The sequence below is a fragment of the Ornithorhynchus anatinus genome, chromosome 2 (genome assembly GCF_004115215.2).
Source record: "Ornithorhynchus anatinus isolate Pmale09 chromosome 2, mOrnAna1.pri.v4, whole genome shotgun sequence".
Lineage (NCBI taxonomy): Eukaryota > Metazoa > Chordata > Mammalia > Monotremata > Ornithorhynchidae > Ornithorhynchus > Ornithorhynchus anatinus.
Genome location: NC_041729.1, coordinates 92,906,860 through 92,927,504, shown reverse-complemented (window position 1 = coordinate 92,927,504; position 20,645 = coordinate 92,906,860). Strand labels below are relative to the sequence as shown.

The 20,645-nt window shown below is 44.6% G+C and overlaps 1 protein-coding gene across 1 annotated transcript in view; it reads right to left on the bottom strand.

The window, feature by feature from the left end:
- STX7 (syntaxin 7) overlaps nucleotides 1-9,329 on the bottom strand; it is a 53,924-nt gene extending 44,595 nt beyond the window's left edge. The window contains exon 1 of the mRNA XM_001506371.4: nucleotides 9,245-9,329. The gene's annotated coding sequence lies outside the window, so the exon portion shown is untranslated. The remainder of the gene's footprint in view (nucleotides 1-9,244) is intronic.
- Between the last annotated feature and the right edge of the window lie 11,316 nt (nucleotides 9,330-20,645).

Below are 20,645 nucleotides of genomic sequence, written 5' to 3'. Positions count from 1 at the left end.
TAACTACCATAATAATAATAATAATAATTATATAACTGGCTGTTGGTATTTGTATTTGTTAAGCGCTTACTATGTGCAGAACGCTGTTCTAGGCGCTGGGGTAGATACAGGGTAATCAGGTTGATCCACGTGAGGCTCACAGTTAATCCCCATTTTACAGATGAGGTAATTGAGGCACAGAGAAGTTAAGTCACTTGCCCACAGTCACACAGCTGACAAGTGACAGAGCCGGGAGTCGAACTCATGACCTCTGACTCCGAAGCCCAGGCTCTTTCCACTGAGCCACACTGCTCAGAGCCTCTGAACAGTGGGACCTTACAGTGTCACTCAAACTAAATCCAATGCTCAGGGAAGGGAGGTTTGTGCCTATGTTAATCCATGAGAGCTTGCACACACTTGTATCGTTTAGACTGTGAGCCCGCTATTGGGCAGGGATTGTCTTTATCTGCTGCTGAATTGTACACTCCAAGTGCTTAGTACAGTGCTCTGCACATAGTAAGCACTCAATAAATACTACTGAATGAATCAATCTAGTGCTCTTCCAGCTCCCACTTTCAGATCACCCTAGGCTTCAAGGGTCTCCATCACCTTGCCACCTCCTACCTCTCCTCCCTTCTCTTTTTCCACTGCCCACCCCACACGCTCTGCTCCTCTGCCGCCCACCTCCTCACCGTCCCCCGTTCTCGCCTTTCCCACCGTCGACCCCTGGGCCACGTCCTCCCGCGGTCCTGGAACGCCCTCCCTCCTCGCCTCCGCCAAACTAATTCTCTTCCCCTCTTCAAAACCCTACTTACAGCTCAACTCCTCCAAGAGGCCTTCCCAGACTGAGCTCCCCTTTTCCCTCTGCTCCCCCTCTACCCCCCTTCACCTCTCCTCAGCTAAGCCCTCTTTTCCCCCCTTTCCCTCTGCTCCTCCCCGTCTCCCTTCCCCTCCCCTCAGCACTATACTCATCCCAACTGTATATATTTTCATTACCCTATTTATTTTGTTAATGAGATGTACATCACCTTGATTCTATTTATTTGCTATTGTTTTAATGAGATGCTCATCCCCTCGATTCTATTTATTGTTATTGTTTTTGTCTGTCGCCCCCGATTAGACTGTAAGCCCGTCAAAGGGCAGGGACTGTCTCTATCTGTTACCGATTTGTACATTCCAAGCGCTTAGTACAGTTCTCTGCACATAGTAAGCGCTCAATAAATACTATTGAATGAATCGCCGCTGGAGGATGGCAGCACCCACCGCTTCCCCTGCTCCCTTGGCCGCAGAAGTTTGCAGCAGCTGGGCTGCTCAATTCCACACTAGGGTGGGGCAGCTCATAGCTCAGCTGACTAAACCATCAGCTGATCAGCAAGAAAGGAGAGGAGGAAGGGGAAGAGAAGTCCTAAGGAATGGGAGAGGGGAGGGAAGAAAGGAGGAAAAAAAAGAGAGGCAGTTGGGAGTGGGAAGGAGAATAGCAGGGAGGGAAAGAGAGAAAAAGACTGGGAAAGGAACAAAGACTAAATCAATTAATGATATTTATTAAGCGCTTGGGTAAGTACAATCCAACTGATCTCTTGAAGTGTTCCCTGCCCACGAGGCAGCCTGCTTGGAGAACAGTGTGAGGGTTGCCCTTCTTGACTTATATTTTCATAATAATAACTGTGGTATTTGTTATGCACTTATTACTTGCAAAGTACTGTATCAAGCACTAGGGTAGATACAAAATAATCAGGTCCCACATGGAGCTCACAACTTAAGTAGGAGTGGGCAGGGAATGTGCCAGTTTATTGTTATTGTACTCTCCCAAGCACTTAGTAATAATAATAATGTTGGTATTTGTTAAGCGCTTACTATGTGCAGAGCACTGGTCTAAGCACTGGGGTAGATAGAGGGTAATCAGGTTGTCCCACGTGAGGCTCACAGTTTATCCCCATTTTACAGATGAGGTAACTGAGGCACAGAGAAGTTAAGTGACTTGCCCAAAGTCACACAGCTGACAAGTGGCAGAGCCAGGAATCGAACCCATGACCTCTGACTCCGAAACCCAGGCTCCTTCCACTGAGCCATGCTGCTTCCAGTGCTCTGCACACAGTAAGCACTCAATACAACTCAGTGAATGTAAGGGAGAATGGGTATTGAATCCTCATTTTGTAGATGATGGAACTGAGGCACAGAGAAGTTAACTGACTCTCTCAAGGTCATTCAGCAGATGCATGGCAGAACTGGAATTAGAACCCAGGTCCTGACTTCCAGGCCTGTGCTCTTTCCACTAGGCCATACTGCTTCACACTAAGTGAGATATGGTCCATCTAACATCCCCCAGATTTCCCTCTGGTACCATCAGAATTTATTTTTCTTGATCCTCTGCTATTTTCAGGCCTGCAGAGCTTCCTGTGGCAATAATAATGACAGTATTTTTTTAAGCACTTACTATGTGCCAGGCACTGTATTAGTCCATATGTTCTCCATCTATTATGTCAAGAAGTTTTTCCCTTACTCAGTTTGATTCTACCACCTTCAAGCTTCAGTGGGTGAGCCTCATCCTGGTTTTGTGAGATTTGGCCAACGATTCTGCATCTACTCTATCTACACCTAAGGTGGTTCGGTAAACTTCAATCACAACCCCTTCTCGGCCTCCATCTCTCTAGATTCGAGTACTAAAGCTCTTCAGTTTATGCTTGTGTACATGCTGCTGATCATCCCCCTGATAATAATAATGATAAATGTTGGTATTTGTTAAGCACTTACTATGTGCAGAGCACTGTTCTAAGCGCTGGGGTGGATACATGGTAATCAGGTTGTCCCACGTGAGGCTCACAGTTAATCCCCATTTTACAGATGAGGTAACTGAGGCACAGAGAAGTTAAGTGACTTGCCCACAGTTACACAGCTGACAAGTGGCAGAGGCGGAATTCAATCCCATAACCTCTGACTCCCAAGCCCGGGCTCTTTCCACTGAACCTGATCATCTTCTAGACTATGAGCCCTTTGTTGGGTAGGGATTGTGTCTATCCGCTGCCAAACTGTACTTCTCAAGAGCTTAGTACAGTGCTCTGCACACAGTAAGCGCTCAGTAAATACGATTGAATGAATAAATGAATCTTCCGGCCATCTGTCCCAGAGGAGGAGAAAGAAGGGAAGGGTATCCACAAAGATGGGGGTTGGAGGGCAATCACTGGACCCATCCTCCAAAGGTTTTTCCACGTCATTGTCAGAGACAGACTATTGAGTTGGTTGGGTCCATTATAATAACTCTAGCCCTAACTCTATGCCTAAGAAAGTCTGTCTGTGTTGGGGGCTGCCTGTTTCCAGTTGTAGCAATAAGCAAGACTGAAATTTGTCAACAGCTGAATTTTCGGGACTTGGTTTTAAGGTGATTTATTGCACTCCCCAGGCCCAGTGCCCAATACTTTTTTAAATGTCAGTGAAATCTGTAGCACCACTATGAGTTCTGGGCACCTGAAAGTCAAAATAATTTACAATTTAAAGGGACTTTTAGAAAAACATTGCAAGTAAGAGGACACTTAGGATAAAGTGTACCAACACTTCAGATAGGAGAAATACACTTAGACCCTTTAGATTTTTCACTTCCAAGTATCCTGACAAAGTAACAGCCTTGAAGTGATTTTTCTAAAATATGTTGATTTACAAGTGTGGGCTTTGCCTTCCTTGAAAATCTCTTTCAGGAGCTCAGAGAGTGAGTCTGTCTCAAGTCACTGAATAAACATCAACAGGAAGATACAAAGAGATTAATACGGAAGGGCATGTAAAAAAGGTGGCAAAGGATATTCTGAGCAATTCTGCTTTCAAATCACTGAGACAGCTACACTACAGTAGTGAACTCCATTTTCAGTTGCCCTATTTTACACTGTTCCAGAGTTTCAGTTCCAGTTCAGATTCGCTTTTTAGTCTACCTTGAGCATTGAGGAGATAACTGGATAGTTTTGCCTTCTGCTTGGACACTGGAATAAAAGCCCCAACTTTTCTTTGTGGGGTGAAAGGGCCACACAGCCTCGGCAGATAGGGAAGACAAGAATGGGTCTCTATATTTGAGACAGAATTCAGATGCAACCATGAATTTCCTTTATCTACAATGAGGGTGGCTATTACATGGAAACAATTACGGATTATATGAAATGACTCTGAAAGCTAACACGTGACACTCAGATTTTACCCTTGGGCAGAATCCTGTTCCATTTTAATTACTCTTAAAGGAAAATTCTTTTTCTGATCATTTTAAAATTAATTTGAATCTCATGGACTTTAAAAACTTCCCCAAATCATTTCTCCTACCCGTCCAGTGTTTGGGGCTTAAACACTGTGAACGTGTGTGACTCTAAGCCTAAACTTTGGGGGACTTTATGGGGTGGAAGTCCAAGAAGGTAAGGAAACATTTGAAGGAAGAGCTAGCAGGTGTCGGGGTGAGTTAATACACTATTGTATTAACTTCTGGGAAATCCCTGAATAAATTTCAACTAGTCACAAGTCTGAAAATGGCTTCTCAAAGCAGCCTGTAGCCATATCACAAGGCACACATGACTTACCACTATCAACAGTCTTTGCTCGGACCTGACCCAGGCCTCAGATAGAATTGATACACAGTAAAACTAAAGAACACTGGAAAGGACTCTTTATCTGTAATCCAGAAGTCTTTCACAAATTCTCTCAAACAGCCTTTGCAATGTTCATATTTAAAACACTCCCTTCTCCTGGAAACCTTGGCGTCATGGAACTGTCCTCTCCTGGTTCTCTTCCTATTCCTCTGGCTGCTCCTTCTCAGTCTCTTTCACAAGCTCCTCCTCTGCCTTCCACCCCCCAACTGTGGTAGGCCCTCAAGGCTCAGTTTTGGGTCCCCTCTTATTTTCCATCTATACCCATTCCCTTGGAGAACTCATTTCACTTCCACAGCTTCAACTAATTGTCTTTATGTGGATGATTCCCAAGTTTCTCCTTCTCTGCAGGCTCACATTTCCTCCTGCCTCCAGGATATCTGTACTTGGATGTTTCCTCAACTCATCCCTCTTTCCACCCTCAAATTCAATCCATCACCAAATCTTGTCAATTCTACCTTCAAAACATCTAGAATCTGCCCATTCCTCTTCATCCAAACTGTTCCCACGCTAATCTAAGCATTCATCTCTTCCCTACTACTGACTACTGCATCAGCCTTCTCACCGACCTCTGGCCTCCTGTCTCTCCCCTCTCCAGTCCATGCTTAACTTTGATGGCTGGATCATTTTTTCTGAGAAAAAAACATTCAGTCCCTATCTCCCCACTTCTCAAACACCTCCAATGGTTGCCCAGCCATCTCCGCATTAAACAGAAACTCCTTACTGTCGGCCTTCAACACTCCATTAGCTATCTCCCGCCTACCTAGCCTCACTGATTTCTTACTACAACCCAACTGGTAGACTCCACTCTTCTAACACCAATCTACACTCTGTACCTTGATCTCGACAATCCCAACACCAACCTCTTGGTCATATTCTCCCTCAGGCCTGGAACTTCCTCCCCTTTCACATGTGACAATTTACCACTCTCCTCACCTTCAAACCACTCTCAAATCACAACTCCTCCAAGAGGCCTTCCCAGACTAAACCCTTTATTTCCCTTATCCACATTCCCTTTTGTGTCAACTATGCATTTGGCTGTGTACCCCTTAAGCATCCCAGCTCCACTGCACTTACGTAAATATTCTTTTATTTCCCCATCCCCAATTCTTTTAATGACTATCACCCCAATCATCGATCATTCAATCATATTGAGCACTTACTGTAAACAGAGCACTGTACTAAACACTTGGGAGAATATAACAATAAAAAGACACATTCCCTGCCCACAGCGAACTTACAGACTAGAGGGGAAGACATTAATATAAATAAATTACAGAGGCCGGGAAGGGGAATAAATAAAGGAAGCAAGTCAGGACGAAACAGATGGGAGTGGGAGAAAAAGAAAGGGAAGGCTTAGTCAGGGAAGGCCTCTTGGAGGTCTTCAATAAGGCTTTGATAGGGGAGAGTAATGAGATTTGAGGAGGGAGGTCATTCCTGGCCAGGAGCAGGACATGGGTGAGAGGTTGGCAGAGAGACAAGATCAAGGTACAGTGAGGTTAGCGTTAGAGGAGCGAAGTGTACGGGCTGGGGTGTAGTAGGAGAGTAGCAAGGTGAGGTAGGATGGGGCAAGTTGATTGCGTGCTTTAAAGCCAATGGTGAGGAGTTTCTGTTCAATGAGGTGGAATGGCAACCACTGAAGGGTCTTAAAAAGAGAGGAAACACGGCCTGAACATTTTTTGTAATATAATGAATAGTATTTACTGAGTGCTTACTGTGTGCAGGGTACCGTACGAAGCGCTTGGGAGTGTACTACAGAATTGGTAGGCACATTTCCTGCCCACAAGTTTATAGTCTAGAGGGGCAGATAAACAAGTAAATTATGAATATTTACCTAAGTCCTGTGGGGATGAGGATGGGGTGAAAAGGGTGCAAATCCAAATGAAAGGGTGACGCAGAAGGAGAAGAGGAAATGAAGGCTTAGTCGGGGAAGGCCTCTTGGAGATGTGATTTTACTGAGGCATTGAAGGGTGGGGGGGGAGAGATGGTCAGATATGAAGGGCTAAACTGCTGGTGGGCAGGGATGGGGTCTACCAACTCTGCTGTACTGTGATTTCCCAAACACTTAGTTCTGCACACAGTATGTGACCAAATACCACCGATGGATTGACAACCACATGAGGAATGGCATTCTGCATTAGTATTATAGCCCAGTGCAATAAAATATCTCTCTGCTATACAGCTGTCGATAAGATAGCCTCATGGGGAAAGACACCCAAATCATCTGATGGAGTGAAATTAAGGGAAGTGAAGAGGGAAGGGAGTTTAGAAGGGTCATCTGCTGTTTTGTTTGTTTTTTTTAAAAAAAGGTTTAGTTTTTTATTCCAACCACATAGCATTTATCATCGCCCTCCCAAAGCCTTTTCGAATCAAAGGCAATGAACCATCTGGGTGCCTGGGGCTTTCCTGCCCAGGTGGTCAGCGCGCAGAGCAGACACGCATGCTACTTATGGTTTTTTTTTTAATTTTCAGTTCCTATACTTGCAGGAAATCAGCATAAGGCCAAACGAGCTGGGAAAGGGAAACCAGAAAACGTCTGGAAGACGCTGACCTCTCCCAAAGACTCCCGCTGCCCTGGAATGCCCTCCCTCCTCACCTCCGCCAAACTTTCTTCCCCTCTTCAAAGTTCTACTGAGAGCTCACCTCCTCCAAGAGGCCTTCCCAGACTGAGCTCCCCTTTTTCCTCTGCTCCCCCTTCACCTCCCCTCAGCTAAGCCCTCTTTCCCCCTGCTCCTCCCCCTCTCCTTTCCCCTCCCCCCCAGCACTGTGGTCATTTGCTCATTTGTATATATTTTTATTACCCTATTTGTTAATGAGATGTACATCCCCTTGATTCTATTTATTGCTATTGTTTTTGTCCTTCTCCCCCTATTAGACTGTAAGCCTGTCAATGGGCGGGGATTGTCTCTATCTGTTGCCGAATTGTACATTCCAAGCGCTCAGTACAGTGCTCTGCACATAGTAAGCACTCAATAAATACTACTGAATGAATTGAATGAATAAAAGACCATTCTCCATTGTTCCCCCTAGGCAGCCAGGGTGGGCTGGGCAGGCCCCCGGATTAATTTATCTTGTTTTTGTCTGTCTCCCCCAATTAGACTGTGAGCCCGTCAATGGGCAGGGATGGTCTCTATCTGTTGCCCAATCTGTTGCCCAATTGCCCATTCCAAGCGCTTAGTGCAGTGCTCTGCACATAGTCAGTGCTCACTAAATACTATTGAATGAATGGGCAGGGATTGTCTCTGTTGCCCAATTGCCCATTCCAAGCGCTTAGTGCAGTGCTCTGCACATAGTAAGCGCTCAATAAATACTATTGAATGAATGGGTAGGGATTATCTCTGTTGCCCAATTGCCCATTCCAAGCGCTTAGTCCAGTGCTCTGCACATAGTCAGCGCTCAATAAATACTATTAAATGAATGAATGGGCAGGGATTGTCTCTGTCACCCAATTGCCCATTCCAAGCGCTTAGTCCAGTGCTCTGCACATAGTAAGCACTCAATAAATACTATTGAATGAATGGGTAGGGATTGTCTCTGTTGCCCAATTGCCCATTCCAAGCGCTTAGTGCAGTGCTCTGCACATAGTCAGTGCTCACTAAATACTATTGAATGAATGGGCAGGGATTGTCTCTGTTGCCCAATTGCCCATTCCAAGCGCTTAGTGCAGTGCTCTGCACATAGTAAGCGCTCAATAAATACTATTGAATGAATGGGCAGGGATTGTCTCTGTTGCCCAATTGCCCATTCCAAGCGCTTAGTGCAGTGCTCTGCACATAGTCAGTGCTCACTAAATACTATTGAATGAATGGGCAGGGATTATCTCTGTTGCCCAATTGCCCATTCCAAGCGCTTAGTCCAGTGCTCTGCACATAGTCAGCGCTCACTAAATACTATTAAATGAATGAATGGGCAGGGATTGTCTCTGTTGCCCAATTGCCCATTCCAAGCGCTTAGTCCAGTGCTCTGCACCTAGTCAGCGCTCCATAAATACTATCGAATGAATCCTCTGCCTCTCTGACCCTTAACCGGGCACTACTCATTCATTCATTCGATGGCACTGCTTGGGCCCTCAGTGGGTGCAGAGCACTGGGCTAAGCGCTTGGCCTGGCCAATGGGGCCCAACCCCGGGCTCCCAGTTTAGCAGGCAGGAAAAGAAGGAGGCGGGCACCGACAGCTTAAAGCTATTGTTTTTGTCCGTCTGCTTCCCCCGATTAGACTGTCCTTGCCTGTCGATGGGGCAAGGACTGGTCTCTGTTGCTGAACCGTCCATTCCAAGCGCTTAGCGCAGTGCTCTGCACCTCGTCAGCGCTCAATCAATACTATTGAATGAATGCATCCCCTCCCTCTCTGATGATGCCACCTCTTGATTCATGCAATAGCATTGATTGAGCGCTGACGAGGTGCAGAGGTCTGGACTGAGCGCTGGGAATGTGCAAATCGGTAACAGGTAGAGACAGTCCCTGCTCTTTGAAGGGCTCTGCCCCCCACCCCCACCCCAGGGTGGCCACCTTGCCATCCACACTCCCTCCTCCTTTAGGCCCGCCGCCTCCAGGCTGGCTTCCCTGCCTCCCTGCCTCCGGGGCGCGGCTGAGCGTTTGGGGGAAGGTGGATGCATCCCGCCCGGAGGCCGGTCCTGCTCCCCTTGCACTCACCCAGCTGCTCCCCGGCGGCTCTGCTGCAGCGGCTGGCGGCGGGGGCGGGGCGCGGCTCACTGCGCATGCGTCACCCCCGCGGGGCCGGGGGTGGGGCCCGACTCACCGCGCATGCGCCACCGCCGCGGGGTCGGGGCGGGGGCCCGCCTCGCCGCGCATGCGCCACCACCGCGGGGCCGGGGCGGGGCCCGTCTCACTGCGCGTGCGTCACCGCCGCGGGGGCGGGGCCTGCGCGCCGCAGCCCCGCGCCTATTGGTCGGAGGCGCTGAGTGACAGCCGCTCCCGTCCCGCCCCTTTAAGGGCCCTTGCGGGGGCGGGGACTCGACCTAAGGGGCGTGGCTGCAACAGGGCCCCTTCCGCATATTTGTTATTATTATTATTATTATCATTATCATTATTGTCAGTATTGCTATTATTAGTAGTATTGTTGTTGTCATTATTATTAGTATTGTTGTTATTGTTGTTATTACTGTTATTAGTATCATTATTATTATTAACATTCATTCATTCATTCAATAGTATTTATTGAATGACATTGGCATTATTATTAGCATTCTGAGCGTTATTGTCATGAGCATTGTTGTCATTATCGTTATTAACATTATTATTAGCGTCAGCATTATTAGCATATTCACATTCTTAACATCCTTCATAGCATTATTATGATTGGCAGTGTTATTATCATTATTAACATTATTACTAGGATTAGCATTGTTATTAGCCTTCTTAGCATCATTATTAGCATTATGATTACGAGCATTATCGTGATTGTGATCATGTTTATATTATTAATTATTAGTAATAGTTATAAAATTAATTATTATTTGATTATCGATTAGTTGATTATTGATTTTTAATGAACGACAATAGTTACGATGATAGTTATTATCGTTATTAACCTTATTATTCGCATCATTATTAGCATATTAGCATCATTATTAGCGTTATTATAATGAGCATTGTTATGAGCATTGTCTTTATTAACATTATTATTAGCATTAGCATTATTATTAGCATTCTTTGCATATTAGCATTCTTAGCATTATTATTAGCATTATTATTGGCATTCTTAGCATATTAGCATTCTTAGCATTATTATTAGCATTATTATTGGCATTATTAGCATATTCGCATTCTTAGCGTTATTATTAGCATTATTAGTAGTAATAGGATTACTGTTATTATCATTAACATTATTATTAGTATTAGCATTCTTAACATTCTTAGCATTATTATTCACATTATTATTATTCGCATTATTATTATTCTTAGCATTCTTAGCATTGTTAGCATTATTATTGACATTATTATTAGCATTATTATTAGCATTATTATTATTCACATTAATCAACCAATCATTCAATTCATCAATTACTTGTTTTGTTTTGTTCTGTTTTGCTGTGCTGTCTGTCTCCCCCTTCTAGACTGTGAGCCTGTCATTGGGCAGGGATGGTCTCCCTCTGTTGCCCAATTGTCCACTCCAAACGCTTAGTCCAGTGCTCTGTAGACAGTAGGTGCTCAATAAATGCGATGGAATGAGAAGCAGCGTGGCTCAGTGGAAAGAACCCGGGCTTGGGAGTCAGAGATCATGGGTTTGAATCCTGGCTCTGCCACTTGTCAGCTCTGTGACTGTGGGCAAGTCACTTCACTTCTCTGGGCCTCAGTTCCCTCATCTGTAAAATGGGGATTAACTGTGAGCCTCCCGTGGGACAACCTGATGACCCTGTGTCTACCCCAGCGCTTAGAACCGTGCTCTGCACATAGTAAGCGCTTAACAAATACCAACATTATCATTATTATTATGAATGTATGAATTGGAGAATCAGCGTGGCTCAGTGGAAAGAGCCTGGTAGAGATTAATAATAATAATAATGTTGGTATTTGTTAAGCGCTTACTATGTGCAGAGCACTGTTCTAAGTGCTGGGGGAGACACAAGGGAATCGGGTTGTCCCATGTGGGGCTCACAGTCTTAATCCCCATTTTACAGAGGAGGGAACTGACGCACAGAGAAGTGAAGTGACTTGCCTACAGTCACACAGCTGACAAGTGGCAGCTTGTCACTGGAGATTGTCAGTGGAGATTAGGGCAAGGAAGGGACTGCCCAGGTGCCAGCAGGCTGCTGAGGACCCAGGATCAACTGCTTTGCCCAGACTAACCCCCTCTCATCTCCGGGGTTGACCCTCATCTGGGCAAAGGACACCAGCACGGAGCCGAATCCCGCCACCCCGTAAGGCGCCAGAAGCCGCGGGGCCTAGCGGAGGAGGCTAGTGGAAGTCAGGAGACCTGGGTTCTGCTCCCAGCTCTGCCGCTTGCCTGATGCAAGACTTGGGCAAATCACTTCACTTCTCTGAATCTCAGTTTCCTCATCTGCAGCAGGGGGGTGAATTACCTTTTTTCTCTCCTATTTAGTCCTGAAGAGCCTCACGTAGGACTAGGTACCATTTGATGATATTTATTGAGCTCTTAATATATAGAGAACACTGGCCTAAACACTTGGGAATGGGAATGGAATGGGAAGCAGCGTAGCTCAGTGGAAAGAGCACGGACTTTGGAGTCAGGGCTCATGAGTTCGAATCCCAGCTCTGCCACTTTTCAGCTGTGTGACTGTGGGCAAGTCACTTAACTTCTCTGTGCCTCAGTTCCCTCATCTGTAAAATGGGGATTAAGACTGTGAGCCCCACGTGGGACAACCTGATTCCCCTGTGTCTACCCCAGCACTTAGAACAGTGCTCTGCACATAGTAAGCGCTTAACAAATACCAACATTATTATTATTATTATTATTATTATTATTATTACTTGGCCCAGTTGGTCGACACAATCCCAGCCCAAGAAGAGCCTGCAGTCTGATCTTATTGGGTTGTATCTACCCCCACCCTTCACTTAGTCCAGTGCTTGACACATTGATCAATCACTCGTTCGTATTTATTGAGCACAGTTCTGAGCACCTGGGAGAGACAGTACATCATAAATAGCAGATAGGTTCCCTGCTTATAATGAGCCTACAGTCCAGATGGGGAGAGGGATGGTAAGATAAGTAATTTAAAATATATAATTTAAAGATTTGTACCTAAAATGCTCTAGGACTGAGAGTGGGGCGAATATTAAATGCCCAAAGGTCACAGATCCAAATACATAGGTGACCCAGAAGGGAGGGCAAGCTGAGGAAGAGAGGATTTAATAGCGAAGGCCTCTTGGAGGAGATGTGACCCTTAATAATGCTTCGAAGGTGGAGAGAGTGGTGGTCTGGGTGGGATTGCCAGGCTAGGAGGGGATGTGGGAAAGGGGTCAGCGATGAGATAGACGAGATTGGGGTACAGTGAGTAACCTAGAGCCAGAGGAGCACAGTTTGTCGTCTGGGCACAGAATAAGGTTTAATAATAATGTTGGTATTTGTTAAGCGCTTACTATGTGCAGAGCACTGTTCTAAGCGCTGGGGTAGATACAGTGAGGCTCACAGTTAATCCCCATTTTACAGATGAGGTAACTGAGGCACAGGGAAGTTAAGTAACTTGCCTATCCAGGTTGCAAGTAGTGTGGAGCATAACTACCTTCCTCACTCTATCTTAAGGGGTAAAACAATCCTTTAGGAAGTCTGCTTCCCATCACCTCATCTTGTAAGGGAGGAGAATGAAGGTGAATGACTCTCATTCATTCATTTATGTTTAGCAAGCATAATTTCTCTGCCATTGCCTTTTAGTGTTTGTATATTGCTTTTCTGGTCCTTATTTTTGTGTTTGACTTCATCATTGTTTGATATTCATGGCTCCGCAAGGGTATGGTCGGTACCCGTCTGACTTGTGTCCTAGAGCAGCTGGTCCAGACAGTCATTTTAGTGCTATTTTGTACTAAGAATATTCCTCGCTCAAATGTCTTATGAGAGACTTCCCACTGTAGAGAGATTTTATCCAATACGTGTGACTGCCAGGACCAATGCGTGATAGGCAATCCCTTCCATATGGTATACGCGTGATCCAAGCCGGCTCACAGCACTGTCTTCCTACGGTGTCTGGTGCGGTTTTCAATTCTGTGTCTTGCTACCCTGACTTTCCCAAACCTTCTACTCGAAAAGTAAACTGTAAACTCCTTGAGGGCAGGGATCACGTCTACCAACTCTATTATTCGCACTCGCCCAAGCACTTAGTATAGCGCTCTGCACATGGTAAGTGCTCAAGAAATACCAATGATTGATTGATGGACTGATTGAAAAGAGTATCCTCTCTTCTGATGGCTGTCCTCCGGCTGGTTGGTCTGCCCCTGTCATCTCCCACCAGGACCCAATTAGGCTGCATCTTCTGAAGGGTTTCTTCACGTGCTCTGCACCAATGTGCTCAGAGGAGGGTAACATTGATGTGTGACCTTTTCTGTTCAGTTTAAAAGAAAAATTCACTATTTAAATTTCAGCTAATGTCCCCTACTCCAAAGTCCGAGCGTGGTTCTCTCACTTTCTGTTGGAGGGGGCCATTACCTCCTCCCTGCCTGGGTAAGGACCTAGTCTGAAGTGACTGGCACAGTTCTGGCAGGAGCTAGATAATGATAAAAATAATAGTAGTAATAATAATTCTGGTATTTGTTAAGCATTTACTATACGCCAGGCACTGTATTAAGCTCTGAGTGGATACAAGGAAATCGGGTTAGACACAGTCCCTCTCCCACATGGAGCTCACAGTCTTTATCTCCAATTTACAGATGAGATAACGAAGGCTCAGAGAAGTGAAGTGATTTGCCCAAGGCCACACAGCAGACAAGTGGCGGGCTTATCTTGTATCTACTCCAGTGCTTTCTACGGTTCTTGGCACATAGTAAGTGCTTAACAAGTACCCTATATGGAATAAATAAATCTATATGAGCATAAATGTAAAGAGTAGCTTTAAGATGACAAGTCCTAAGGAGGTTATAAATAGTTGGGGAATGTCTCCTGGAGGACTGAGACGTAGGTTTTCAAAAAGGCTTTGAAAATAGGGAGAGCTGTGGTCTTTCTTATCTGAACCGGAAGGGAGTTCCAGTCGGTGAAAGTGCTTGTCACAAAGTAAGCACTTAACAAATACCATCATTGTTATAAAAAACAAGTCAGACAAGAGATAGAGAACCTTAAACCATAAGCAGTGTCATCACTGGATCAGAGCAGAATTCTGTCATCAAAGGAAAAGCACTGAGGCCCAGAGGATAAAGCATGGCTCTGGGAGTTAGAAGGACCTGGATTCTAATCCCAGGTCTACCATTTGTCTGTTCTGTGACCTTGGGCAACTCATTTAATTTCTCGGTGCCTCAACTACTGCATCTGCAAATGAAAATGAAGACTGGGAACCCCATGTGGGACATAGACTATGTCCCACTTGGGACAGGGGCAGGGAATGTGTCTGTTTATTGTTGTATTGTACTCTCCCAAACGCTTAGTACAGTGCTTTGCACACAGTAAGTGCACAATAAATAGGATTGATTAAATGATTGAATGAATCTGATTAGCTTGTATCTACCCCAGTGCTTGTTGCAGTGTCTGGCACATAGTAAGTGTCTAACAGATATCGTTAAAAGGGGTTCTGAAATATGTTTTGAGTCAGTGTAGCCTTCGCCCTTCTGTACATCCATCTTTCCAGGATAGAAGATGTTCTATTTGACATCCCTAACATTTCCCTCTAGTAATCCGTTGTGAACCTATCATCCATGAATCTCAGAATTTTTGAAGCCATCTAAGAGGCTTAACTTGCTCCTCTTTCATCCCTAACCTGCCCTCTAATAAATAAAAACCCCTCATCTTGTATTATCATTTTTTTTTTTGAGATCCACAGTGTAAAAGAGTTGTATGGGATTTACAAAAATCACTGCTAGTACATAATTCATAAGCAGTAGACTTTTTGTATCTTAAGCCTTTATCAGGATCACTTAATGTACGATAAATAAATAATGAAAACTGTTGAAAGAAATAGACTCAGTTCCGGAAAGTCCTTTCATCTTCAGGATAAAGCACATTCCAGAAAGGCCCATATTAGGGACTTTAAGGTCCCGTGATTTGTCTCTTCAATTTTCCTATGGACACTTGGAATTCAAGGGGAAATGCTCAAAGAACTAGCTAGAGGAAATTATTTCATTAATGGTCTCAGTGTTAATTTCAAATACTGAAACCAGAACAATTGCTATGAGGTGGAATGTCTTTTTTTGAGCTGTGTGTCTATGTCTATGTAAAGTCTGTTGTTTTAACCAACAATTTCTTCAACCTGAAATTGTTAAGGATTAAATCAAGGCAATGAGGAGTTAAATGGTAAAGTTATTGCTATCATAATTTTTAAAAAATAATCATTTGGGTTGGTTTGGATAGACTCGGGTTTTCTATTAAGGCTGCTCCAGCTTTTGCTGACTGAGCAAAGAATTCTATTATGTCCGGGCTGAATACCACACTTTCTATTAACTCTCTAGTGGTATTCTGAGTGAAAAGTTTATCCATGTTCATAGTCTACCCTCATCAGCTGACGAGCACTTATTCATCCATCTAGCCGTCTTTCCAGTGTGTTTTTCCTCCACCTCTAAATAGTTGTGTGTTTACCTTCTTTGTGGGGTTGTAGATTTGTTCAGGATAGGACTTGTGGCTTTTAATCTTTCTTTTAACTTTCTCAAGCAGTTAGTGCAGTGTTCTGCACACAGTTAATGCTCAATAAATATTATCGATTAACTGAGTGAATCAGGATATGAGGAAGAAGCTTCTGGAAGCATTTGATTGCAAAAGGCAAATTCAAAGCTATCATCAGACCCTACAAATTGTCAATGTGACAGCATAGTAGATAGCAATATTTGTATCATTTTATTCTGATCTTATACTATCGAGTCATCGCGGACCCACATAGCGACACTATGAACTCATCTCTCCCAGAACGCCCCACCTCCTTCTGCAATTGTTCCGGTAGTGGATTCACAGAGTTTTCTTGGTAAAAATACAGAAGTGGTTTACCACTGCCTTCTGCAGCGCAGTAAAGTTGAGTCTCCGCCCTCGACTCTCCCACGCCGCTGCTGCCCAGCACAGGGGAGTTTTGATTTGTAGCAGATTGCCTTCCACTCGCTCGCCACTGCCCAAGCTACGAATGGAATGGACAAGCCTCTGCTTGACTCTCCCTCTCATAGTCGAGACTGGTAGAGGATTGGAAACTCTCCAAGGACCTGGGTTCTAATTCCGGCTCCACAACATGTCTGCTCTATGACCTTGGGCAAGCCACTTAACTTCTCTGGGCCTCAGTTCCCTCATCTGGCTAATGGGGATGGAGATTGTGAGCCCCATGTGGGACAGGGACCGTGTCTAACCTGATTAACTTGTATCTATTCCAGGGCTTAAGAAAGCACTTAACAAGTAATGTAATTATTATTTTTATAATAATTATAATTATTACTAGTGAAATTGCTCTAAAAGCTACAGGTGTCTGTGCTGCCTGCCACCACACTAAGTAGTGGGGTAGTATTTATTGAGTGCCCACTGGATTCAGTGCACTCTACTAAAGATTTGGGAAGTAAAAAAGCAAAAATAAGGAAGTGACCCTTTCTCCATCCACAAGGAGCTTACACTCAAAGGACTTTTTATTCATGACTACACTACAACACTACACTACAGCACCACAATCCTATATATACTACTACTGCATTTGTAGGTCGTTAGGAGCAAATGAGATTTAAATAAATCCATTTTTAATGAAAGTTGAAATAATAAGAATTTAGGCTTAGTGGAAAGAGCACGGGCTTGAGACTCAGAGATCATGGGTTCTAATTCCTACTCTGCCACTTGTCAGCTGTGTGACTTTGAGCAAGTCACTTAACTTCTCTGTGCCTCAGTTACCTCAACTGTAAAATGGGGATTAAGACTGTGAGCCACACATGGGACAACCTGATTACATTGTATCTACCCCAGCGCTTAGAATAGTGTTTAGCACATAGTAAGCACTTAACAAATGCCATCATTATCTTTATTATTTGATTAAATTGATCTCTATCCTTTTATTACCTGGAGCCGAGAAAATCTGTGGGTTTAACCTAACAGCATAAATAGAGCTAAAAGAATCATTATCTGAGAAGCAACATGTCGTAGTGGATAGAGCCCAATCCTGGGAGTCAGGAGGTCAAGAGTTCTAATCCTGGTTCTGCCACTTTTCTGCTGTGTGACCTTAGACAAGTCACTTCACTTCTCTGCGCCTCAGTTCCCTCAACTGTAAAATGGGGATTGGGACTGTGAGCTCCACGTGGGACAGGGACTGTGTCTATCCTGATTTGTTTGTATCCGCCCCAGTGCTTAGTACAGTGCCTGGCACACAGTAAGCACTTTACAAATACCATAATAATAATAATGCATCAAGAAGCGTGTGCTAGTAAATGAAAATTTACAGGGGGAAATGCTATTTGGAATTATATAAGAAAACACAGACCGAGACTATTTGTTTTATTCAAAAATTGATACAAATGCTCTTGCTAGAGGGAGGGAAGTGGGCCGAAAGCAGGGAAGTTGGGCATTAAAATTGTAAAGCGATAATAGGATTGCTGCCATTACTTTAGCACAGTCTCAAACATCATGCCAAAGCACTGTCACTTTGGGAGCCCATTCAGCAGGTAGACCAGACTGGCAGGCAACACTCAGAAGAAGGGTAACAGTCCTTGACCAAAGGTTTTTAGAAGCAGCATGGCCTAGTGGGTAAAGAATAGGCCTGGGAATAAGAAGGATCTGGGTTCTAATTCCAGCTCTGCCACTTGTCTGCCATGGGACCTTGGACAAGTCACTTGACTTCTCTGTGACTCAGTTACCTCATTTGTAAAATGGGGATGAAGACTGTGCGCCCCAAGTGGGACATGGACTGTGTCCAACCTGATTAGCTTGAATCTATGCCAGTGCTCAGTACAGTGCCTGGTGTGTAGTAAGTGCCAAATAACGTTTAAAAAAAAGGCATGCCAAAGACAGGCTCAAAAACAGAAGCAGATCCTGAATCGAACTTCTAGTGTGCTAAACAATATTAGGAACTATATGGGAAAAAGTGGAAGGTAGTTTTCAGGAGCTGACCTCCACCAAACTTGCCTTTTTTAATGGTATTTGTTAAGTATGTGCTTACTATGTGCCTGGCACTGGTCTGAGCACTGGGGTCACTAAAAAGCTAATCAGATTAGATGCAATCCATGTCCGATGTGGAACTCACAGTCATAATTTTCATTTTACAGATGAGGTAACTGAGGTACAAAGAAGTTAAGTGACTTGCTCAAGTTCTCACAGCAGACAAGTAGCAGAGGTGTTATTAGAACCCAGGTTCTCTAACTGCCAGGTCCATGCTCTTTCCACTAGGCCATGCTGCTTCTCGAATTTGTGCTCATAGAATCTCACAATCTGTACCATCAAATTCAAAAATGAAGTAGAGTTAGATGGATCAGGCGATCAAGGGCAGGCTCCCGGGGCTGCTCTTCAATATGACCTCTAGAGAGCAGGAGAAGGAATTCAGCATACAGCAGTATGAGGATACAACCAAACCACAACAGCGTGGCTCAGTGGAAAGAGCCTGGGCTTCGGAGTCAGAGGTCATGGGTTCGACTCCCGGCTCTGCCACTTGTCAGCTGTGTGACTGTGGGCAAGTCACTTCACTTCTCTGTGCCTCAGTTACCTCATCTGTAAAATGGGGATTAACTGTGAGCCTCATGTGGGACAACCTGATTACCCTGTATCTACCCCAGCACTTAGAACAGTGCTCTGCACATAGTAAGTGCTTAACAAATACCAACATTATTATTATTATTATTATTATTATTAATCATTGATATCCATTAAGTGCTTATGATAGGCAGAACACTCTCCTAAGCGATTGGGAGAGTTCAGTACAATGTAGTGGGCAAAAATGAACCTTTTCCATCTGCTAGGCATGAAATACATACTCTGAATAGTGCAGTTCTCAATGACTTTCAGTCACATTTTAGACTGTAAGCTCGTTGTGAGTAGGGAATGTGTCTTTTGTATTGTGATGTACTCTCCCAAGCACTTAGTACAGTGCTCTGCACACTGTAAGCACTCAGTAAATATCACTGGCTGATTGAATGACTCTTAGTTGTGACATTTTGGCTGCATCTGTGCCCTAAAAGTTTCCAGTGTTGTGGGGGAGGGGTATATGTGGGTTGAAAAGATCCAGAAAGGGCAGATACCTCCGCAACACACAAAAACTCCTTCTCATATTCTTCAAGGCTCTCTCTCAGCATTCCCCATTTGACATATTGGCTTTTTTCCTGTGCTGCTTCCCAACTCGTGCTCTCTATTTTTCCTAAGCTCATAGTCTCATTGTAGTTCACTCTCAATCTTCTTTTCATTCATTCATTCATTCAATAGTTCATTCATTCATTCAATAGTATTTATTGAGCGCTTACTATGTGCAGAGCACTGTACTAAGCGCTTGGGATGAACAAGTCGGCAACAGATAGTATTTATTGAGCGCTTACTATGTGCAGAGCACTGTACTAAGCGCTTGGGATGAACAAGTCGGCAACAGATAGAGACAGTCCCTGCCCTTTGACGGGCTTACAGTCTAATCGGGGGAGATGGACAGACAAGAACAATGGCAATAAACAGAGTCAAGGGGAAGAACATCTCGTAAAAACAATGGCAACTAAATAGAATCAAGGCGATGTACAATTCATTAACAAAATAAATAGGGTAACGAAAATATATACAGTTGAGCGGACGAGTACAGTGCTGTGGGGATGGGAAGGGAGAGGTGGAGGAGCAGAGGGAAAAGGGGAAAAAGAGGGTTAAGAGGTAAAGGGGGGATGGCAGAGGGAGTAGAGGGAGAAGAGGAGCTCAGTCTGGGAAGGCCTCTTGGAGGAGGTGAGTTTTAAGTAGGGTTTTGAAGAGGGGAAGAGAATCAGTTTGGCGGAGGTGAGGAGGGAGGGCGTTCCGGGACCGCGGGAGGACGTGGCCCAGGGGTCGACGGCGGGATAGGCGAGACCGAGGGACGGCGAGGAGGTGGGCGGCAGAGGAGCGGAGCGTGCGGAGTGGGCGGTAGAAAGAGAGAAGGGAGGAGAGGTAGGAAGGGGCAAGGTGATGGAGAGCCTTGAAGCCTAGAGTGAGGAGTTTTTGTTTGGAGTTTCTTGCCTCCAACCTATTGCTCACTCTGTTCCCCCAACCTGGAACTCTTCTCCCTGTACCCTGGCCAAGTTCATCTAATCACAACTCTTCAATCAATCAATCATATTTATGGAGTCCTTATTGTGTGCACAACACTGAATTAAACATTTGGGAGAATACAATGAAACAAAATCCCTTCCCCAAAATCCAAAAGCCACCCTTGGAATTTATGTATTTTATGCCCATCCTCAGCACTTATATAGACTTTTATACCCAAATGTTTCTTGAGCTATTTCATCCTGACATTCACGCTATTACTACTGGGTAGGGATTGTCTTT